An 8,650-nucleotide genomic window follows, 5' to 3' on the forward strand; every position below is an offset into this window, starting at 1 on the left:
GCCTCCTTATCAAAAGCTCTGTAAAAGCCCTGGTTTCTCCACAATTGGCCTCTACCTTTTCTACTCGTTCAGTTACTTACTGAGGACACAACTTACGTTGCTCTATGTACTTTGGGGCATTCAAATGAGAAAATGATAGAATCTGCCTCAGGTAGCCTGCCCACGCAGAAGGTGGAGGCTCTTAGACCCGAGACTCACTACGTGGCCGCCTGAAGAGGACAAGGTACTAGGACCATTTGGGGCAAGCAAGAGAAGCACCAAGGGAGGACTGGCTTCCATACACGGGGCTGTGGGTTTAAGTGTCCATTTGAAAGGTACTGACAGCCTTCTGGAAAGAGAAGAAACTTTGAGCTAAGCCTTAAAGGGGAGGTAGAAGGATTTCCATAGACCAAATGAGCATTGAATGAACAGGAAACAGCACGAGTAACGTAAGTAGGAACACTCAAGAAATGTAGGATGGTAGAAAAGACTTTCGAAAGGGTTGTTGACTCACTGATGCGGAGAACTGATTGCTTTGCCGTGGACTCTGAGTTTTGCAAGGGAGAAGGATCTGCGTGAAGATCTTTTGGTGAGGAGTGACCTCATCCAAGTGTATTTTAGGAAGATGAATCCTAAGGCAGAATTGAGAATGAATCGGAGAGAAGAGATATTTTACGGGAGGAAGCCTCCCCAGAACGAGAAGTAGTCGCCTTAGGAAGGTGCCCTATTTTTCAAGTGTGTGTTTGAGTATTATGGAGAGCGATGGGTGGAACAGTAAGTTGTTGCGCGGACTTGTCTGCACAGTGACAGATCACCAGGTGTGGGGAGGTGAGGTCATAAGCAAACACTTGTACTTCAGGATGGACTTGGAACAGGGCTGGGGACCGGTTTCTAATCTTTGCCTTGGGTTAAAAGGAATGTGGATTGTAACACAGGTTGCTAAGACAAGACCAGCTGTCATCTCCTTGGGCAGGTAAGTGGGAAGAGGGCACTGCCCTTAGTAAAACACCAAATAACCAATTTCTTCTTTTGAAAGGTTGCATTTCCTTAAGTGGTCAAAAATAGCCTGCTTTCCACTAACAGCGGGATCCTCCTAATTGGTTCTATTCTTCAAGTTCTCTGCTGGAACCATTTGGCCTTCCTGTCTCATACTTTGTAGGTTGTCATTATCAGGCAAAGCCAACAAGGGTGTTGTAACAATTTTGAATACCCAAATGGCTTCTTGTAAGGCATGACTCAGTTTCCCAGAAGCCAATGTGTCCACATAACCTGTGTCTTTCTTCACAGTTAGGAAAGTCCTTTTTTTCTTCAGCCTAATGTATCCATTGATTTAATGGTCTAAATTCACTTTAGAATGCTCAGGATGAAATTGTTTTGTTGATGTGTTTATAAGTGTTCCCACTGACAGAGCCATTTCTATATTCTTAATAAATGGGAAGTCTCTGAACAGGCATGTTTTGTAAATTACCAGCAATCTGGGTACAATGTTTATATTGGACTATTAGAGTGGAAAGAAAATGTGACAGCTGTTTAAAAAAGGGGGGAACTATTTATATTTATTTAGGCTCCTAAAGAAATAACTACATTTTGGGGAGAGGGTAGGAGTGGAGGGAGAGTGTAAACTTAAGGCTAAGCCGAAAGACCTATTTATATAGTTGCAGAGTGTGTGTTTGTCATTCATATTTAGGTTTTGAATTCGTGAATTTTATAATTTAGAAAACAGTCCCTCTGTAAAATTCACATCCCATAGCCGCCTACTAGCCGATGTTAAATGTCTATGCATTAGATTTGCCTTCTAGTGCATTTTTAGAAGTTTTTTTTTTTTAATGTTTATTTATTTTTGAGAGAGACAGAGGGTGAGCAGGGGAGGGGCAGAGACAGACGGAGACACAGAATCCAAAACAGGCTCCAGGCTCCGAGCTGTCAGCACAGAGCCTGACGCGGGGCTCGAACTCACGGACCGTGAGATCATGACCTGAGCCGAAGTCGGATGCTTAACCGACCGAGCCACCCAGGTGCCCCACAACTTGTAGTACATTTTCATTTGCACCTATACCCCTTCATAATTACTTAAAGAGTAAAATGAAATACTTTTCTTTAAAATCTTTACTTTTTGAATTGTAAGCAGAAGTAACAAAGCCATCAATTTGAAGGGAAACCTCCCGTAAAGAATGCCCACACCATTTTTCCTCATACAGTATAGAATTTTTTTAACCCAATTTTCTAAACCCCAAACTGTTTTTCTTTATCAAAATGGAAATTCTTGATTTTTTCTGATTATAATACATATTTGTTTTAGAAATCCAAACAAAACAATATAAAGTCCTTCATGATCACAACATTGAGAGAAAAAAATCATTGTTCAGGATTTGGTATACCTTTTCCTGAGCAAATATATGTTAACTAAGAATTTTTTAAAATGTGTTATAGGTGTGTCTTGAGTGGCTCAGTTGGTTGAGCGTCTGTTCTTGGTTTTGGCTCAAGTCATGATCCTAGAGTCGTGGGATGGAGGCTGGTGTGGGGCTCTGTGCTGTGCGTGGAGCCTCCTTGGGATTCCTTCTCTCTCACCCTCTGCCCCTCTACCCTGCTCACACTTTCTCTGTCTCTCTCTGAAAAAAAAAAAAAAAATTAATTAAAAAAATAATAAAATGTTTTATAAATGTGTTTCAGTAAAAGTGAGATTATACTATACCTGTCAGTGTTTGAAATCTAGTTATCGGGAGTTTTAAGTTTTTTGTGTGTGTGTTTTTTTTTTTAAATAATCTCCACACCCAATGTGGGGCTCAGACTTTAAGATCAAGAGGTCCATACTCCTGACTGAGCCAGCCAATCTCCCCTCTAATTCTTCTTTTTTTTTAAATGTATTTATTTATGGGGCGCCTGCGTTGCTCAGTCAGTTAAGCGTCTGACTCTTGGTTTGGCTCAGGTCATGATCTCATGGTTTGTGAGTTCAAGCCCTGCACAAGGCTGTGCACTGCTGGTGCAGAGCCGGCTCGGGATTCTCCCTCTCTCTTTCTCTCTCTGCCCCTCCCCCACTCTCTCAAAATAAATAATAAAATGTTTTTAAAAATGTATTTATTTTTTAAATGTTTATTTTTGAGAGAGAGAGAGACGCATGCGCACCATGAGCAGGGGAGGGGCAGAGAGAGAGAGAGAGAGAGAGAGAGAGAGAATCCCAAGCAGGCTCCGTGTTGGCACAGAGCCCAATGTGGGGCTCGACCTCACAAACTGTGAGATCATGACCTGAGCCCAAATCAAGATTTGGACACTTAACCAACTGAGCCACCCAGGCTCCCCACCCCCCTCTAGTTTATTCTTAATGGCTACAAGGTAGCATACCACATTTATTCAATATTGCTTATGATATTTTGTTGTTAACAGTGCTGCAGTGAACATTTTGAAAGGTAAATCCTTCACTTTATCTTAGCCAAAAGGCCGAGAAGCGATGAAAGGTAAATCCTTCAATATTTGTGGAGGTATGTTTATAGGATGCATTCCTACATTATCAGATTGGATATCTTATGGGGTTTCTTGTAATTTTCATTTCTTCTATAGTCTTCATATCCCTTGTTTGTTCTATTTGTTTACTTAACGATACATAGTAACATCATTAAAACATATATATCTTTTGGGGCCTCTGGATGGCTCAGCTGGTTAAGTGTCCAACTCCTGGGTTTCGACTCAGGTCATGAGATCACAGTTCACAAGTTCGAGCGCTGTATCAGACTTTGAGCTGGGCGTGCAAAGCCTGCTTAGGATTCTCTCTTTCCCTCTCTCTGCCCCTCCCCTGCTCACGCTTTCTATCTGTGTCTTTCAAAATAAATAAATAAATATTAAAAGAAAGGTAAAAAATTTCTTTTGTTAGGCATGCTGCAAAGTTGTGTTTTTAATCTGTCATGTATATTTTTACTTGTTTATGGCACTTTTTGTAGAAGTTTCAAATTGTTATGAGTCAGATCTTGAAATCTTTTCATTTGTGAATGAATGATTTTGGTGTGATCTATTTTCCAAAAGACTTTTTGTTTTGCAAGTTTGCCATCCAATATCCAATAATGTGGTTATTGATTGAAACCGATACTGGAACATTATTTCTGCCCCAGTATTTCAATTGTGTGACCAGTAAGACTGTCTCCCCTTGTAATTCTGCCAAGTTGATTTTCACATAGATGAGTTTATTAATTATTATCTATATTTGGTTCAAACTATGCCCTAGTAAGTCACTATCTTTTGGATTTTCTTTCTGAATAAACTGAAAAGACGATTGTCTTTCCTTTTATTGGATTGTTTTTTCACATATGGATTAAATGGAAAAAAAAAACAAACCCTAGAATGACTAGCAGAATGCCAAAAATATTTTACAACCTAACCTAAAGAAAGAACAGATCATTCAAAAAAAAAAAAAAAAAAAAAACAACCTTAGGATCCTAATCCTTTTCTTATATCTGTGGTAATGGGAAATTCTATATAATCACAAATTCTAGATATCAGAAATGCATTTTTCAACAATTAGCTATGGCCGATCTGGCTCTATTTGGAATTTTTATAATACAAGGAATTACAGCAAATGACTCGACTTTCTATCATGCTAGACAGCTGAGATTGCTCGTCTGTAGGGCTGACATCATACCGGAGTGAGTGCTTACTGTGTTCAGTGGCAGAGACTAGTCCATTAGCCAGAAGCGAGAATGACAAATGAAACTGGATTGGGACAGGTTGTGGGATTAGACCCAGGGCAAATTTCTCACGGGCTCCTAACAAGTTTCTTTCTGTCCCTACCACGTGCCTTCAGTGCCTGTCCGGACCTGTGGTTCTGTAAACCAGGTACAGTTCTGCTTGTTGCATTGTTTCAGTTTCAATTTTTCATATGTGGGGACGCCTGGGTGGCTCAGTTGGTTAAGCATCCAACTCTCGATTTCGGCTCAGGTCACGACCCCAGGGTTGTGGGATCGAGCCCTGCATTGGACTCTGTGCTGAGCATGAAGCCTGCTTGAGAGTCTCTCTCTTTCCCTCTGCCCTTCTCCCCTGCTTATGCGCTCTCTCTCTCTCTCTCTCTCTCTCAATTTTAAACAATTAAAGTTTTCGTATAGGAACATACGGAGAACTACTGTGACCCTACTGTATGAGAGAGGTGGAAACCTAATACAGGGTCATGACTTTGAGAATCAAAGATGAGGACAGGGCACAAGCATGTGGGAGAAACAGAATGTGTTGCCTACATTCCTAACAAAGAAATGAGAAGTTCTCCCAAGTTCTCTCCAAAAGGTCTAAGGACTCACCACGAAGAACCCGGCATTAGAGCATCCAGAGGAAAGGCTTCTCAGGCCTGCGTAAGGCATTTGTTCTGGCTGTTTCCTCTGCCTGACTGTTTTCCTCCTGAAATCCAAATGGCTGAGTTCCTCAGTGCTTTTTTTTTTTTTTTTTAAGTTTATTTATTTATTTTGAGAGAGGGAGAGAGAGAGCAGGGGAGGAGCAGAGAGAGACAGAATCCCAAGCAGCATCCACGCTGTCAATGCAGAGCCCCACTTGGGGCTCAAGCTCACGAACTGTGAGATCATGACCTGAGCTGAAATCAAAAGTCAGACGCTTAACCCACTGAGCACCCCAGGTGCGCCAATCCCTCACCGCCTTCAAGTGGGTGCTGACATCTCACCTTCTCAGTGAGACTACCCTGACCGCCTGGTGGAAAACTCCACACACGCAGGCACGCCACCAAATCGCTCCCAACGTCCCTTGACCTACTCTCTCTTTTCCATAACACTTTTCACTCTCTAACATATTACACGATTACTTGTGGTTTATCATCTGCCTTCCCCAGCTAGAACTTCAGTTCCACGAGGTAGGGATCTTTGTCCACGGATATGTTCCAAGCGCCTAGAGACGTGTTTGGCACATTAGTAAATGCTCAATGACGTTTTGTTGATTAAGTGACTAGATTTGGAAGTTGCAATATCCCACCTGCTTACGGTAATGGAGACGGGCTTACACCCTGGCGGAGAAGTGGCTTCACGCACAGGTAAGATTCTGACCTCTAAGGTCCCTGCCAACACAGAAGTTGCTCTGTTTCGTCCTCATTTAACCTTCCTTCACCATGAACTGCATTTCATTTTTGGCAAACCAAAGCAATTTCCTAACCTCATTCTTTATTCCGAGTGAAATCATCATCATGTTTAATGTGCTTTGTGTGAATGATTCACTCCTGGGTATATTTAGGATGTACAGGCAGACATAAACCTTACTGCACTCTTAAGAAGAAGTTGTAACCAAGTGTATTTTACAAAGGATACATAAGTAACTGCAGGCACAGAACATAAATGATCTACTGAATATTCATCAGTTGTGAGGGGAATGAATTATGTTGATTTCCTAGTTGGTTTCTCCTGAAGCAGTGTTGAATTGTGTCAAATACCTCTTCTGTATTGACATGGTCAGTAGTTTTTCTCATTTATTCTCTTGATGCAGTGTATTCCATTAATTGAATTTTCATTCGCTAAACCGACTTTGCATTCTTGGGATAAATCCCATTTGATCATAATGTATAATCCTTTTTCTATATTGGTGGATTCAATTTGCTAGTATTTTGTGGAAGATTTTACATCTATATCCATAAAGGTATTGGTGGGTAGTTTTGTTGTTGTTGTTGTATTGATTTTTTTTTTCTTTTTTAGTTTATTTAAGTAAACTCTACACCAAATGTGGGGCTCGAATTCACAACTTGAGATCAAGGGTCCTGTGCTCCCCCGACTGAGCCAGCCAGGCACCTCTGTTGTATTGTTTTTTGTTTTAATTTCTTTTCATTTATTTATTTTTGAGAAACAGAGCACAAGTGGGGAGGGGCAGAGAGAGAAGGAGACAGAATCCGAAGCAGGCTCCAGGTTCTGAGCTGTCAGCACGGAGCCCGTTGCAGGGCTCGAACTCACAAACTGTGAGATCATGACCTGAGCTGAAATCGGACGCACAACTGACTGAGCCACCCAGGCGCCCCTGTGGTATTGATTTTTAAAGTACAATGAAGATTAATGAGTCTGTGGGTAGTAATCCAACTGTGTGAGAGCTTATATCCTTGAACAATTAAAACAACAACAGCTTTCTTATCCTTTCATTTTTCTGAGTTTTTAGCTCATTATTAACCCTAAAGGCAAGGATATGTTCTCCTAGTATATGGTGATCACATATACATGCAAAGGGCACCTAGTAAGTTTATTTCTAAATTTCACATACTTATTATCTTAGTAGATTATTTAAATTCTTTAACTCTCACTAATTTTACCTCAAACATCTGCTTTGTAGGCATTTTACTTTTTTCATATTTAAAAAAATTTTTAAATGTTTATTATTTTAAGAGAGACAGACAGAGTGTGAGTTGGGGAGGGTCAGAGAGAGAGGGAGACACAGAATCCAAAGCAGGCTCCAGGCTCTGAGCTGTCAGCACAGAGCCCGATGCAGGGCTCGAACCCACGAACCGTGAGATCATGACCTGAGCCGAAGTCAGATGCTTAATCGACTGAGCCACCCAGGCGCCCCTTTTTGCACTTTTTTTATGTTTATTATTTTAGAGAGACACACAGAGCGTGAGCAGGGGAAGGGCAGAGAGAGAGGGAGACAAAGAATATGAAGCAGGCTCCAGGCTCTGAGCTGTCAGCACAGAGCCCGATGCGGGGCTCGAATCCACGAACTGTGAGATCATGACCTGAGCCGAAGTCGGACCCTTAACCAACTGAGCCACCCAGGCCCCAAGATTTTATTTTTAAGTAAACTCTACACCCAACACGGAGCTCGAAGTCACAACCCCGAGATCAAGAGTCACATGCTCTTCCAAATGAGCCAACAAGGCACCTCAGGGCATTTTACTTCTAATAATGTATTTTCTTGACATGAATCATTGATATTTGGCTAATAATTTAGTAATGTTTGATGATCTGTTAAAGACTGTGTCTGTGTGAGTTGTCTGTTGCTGTGTGACAGATGATCCCAAGATTTACCGTCTTGGAACATCAATGATTCATTATATCTTGCGATTCTGTAGGTTGGCTGGGCAGTTCTGTTCATCCTACTTAGACTCACTCACGAGGCTACATTCATTTGGTGGCTTGACTGGGGACAGAGGGGCCAAGATACTGCCCTCCCACGTCTGGGCCCTTGGTACTAGTTGCCAACTGGGCCCCTCTCTCCAGGTGATCTTACATCATTGAATAGTCTACGCTGAACTTACTTAGAAGTAGCAAAAGCATTTGGGGAAGGCAAGAGCAGACACCACAAGGCCTCTTGAGGCCTAGACTGTGACATTCACACGGTGTTACTTCTACTGCATTCCATTGCAAGTCGGCAAGACCAGCTCAGACAGATCCTACCTCTTGAAGACACGAGCTGCAAAAGATTGGGGCTATTTTTCCAAAATCGACTACCATGCATATTTCAAGCAAAGTATTGTAAGTCTCTTCAGTTCTTTAACTGAGAATTCTCATGCATTATGTAATCATTGAGTGCAATCTGTAGTCTTGGCCAATATCAATAACTTTTTTTTTTTTTTAAGTAGGCTTCAGGCCCAGTGTGGAGCCCAACGCAAGGCTTGAACTCACGACCCTGAGATCAAAACCTGAGCTGAGATCAAGAGTCAAAGGCTTGGGGTGCCTGGGTGGCTCAGTCGGTTAAGCCTCTGACTCTTGATCAAGCC

Source organism: Prionailurus bengalensis, chromosome D3, assembly GCF_016509475.1.
Source record: "Prionailurus bengalensis isolate Pbe53 chromosome D3, Fcat_Pben_1.1_paternal_pri, whole genome shotgun sequence".
Lineage (NCBI taxonomy): Eukaryota > Metazoa > Chordata > Mammalia > Carnivora > Felidae > Prionailurus > Prionailurus bengalensis.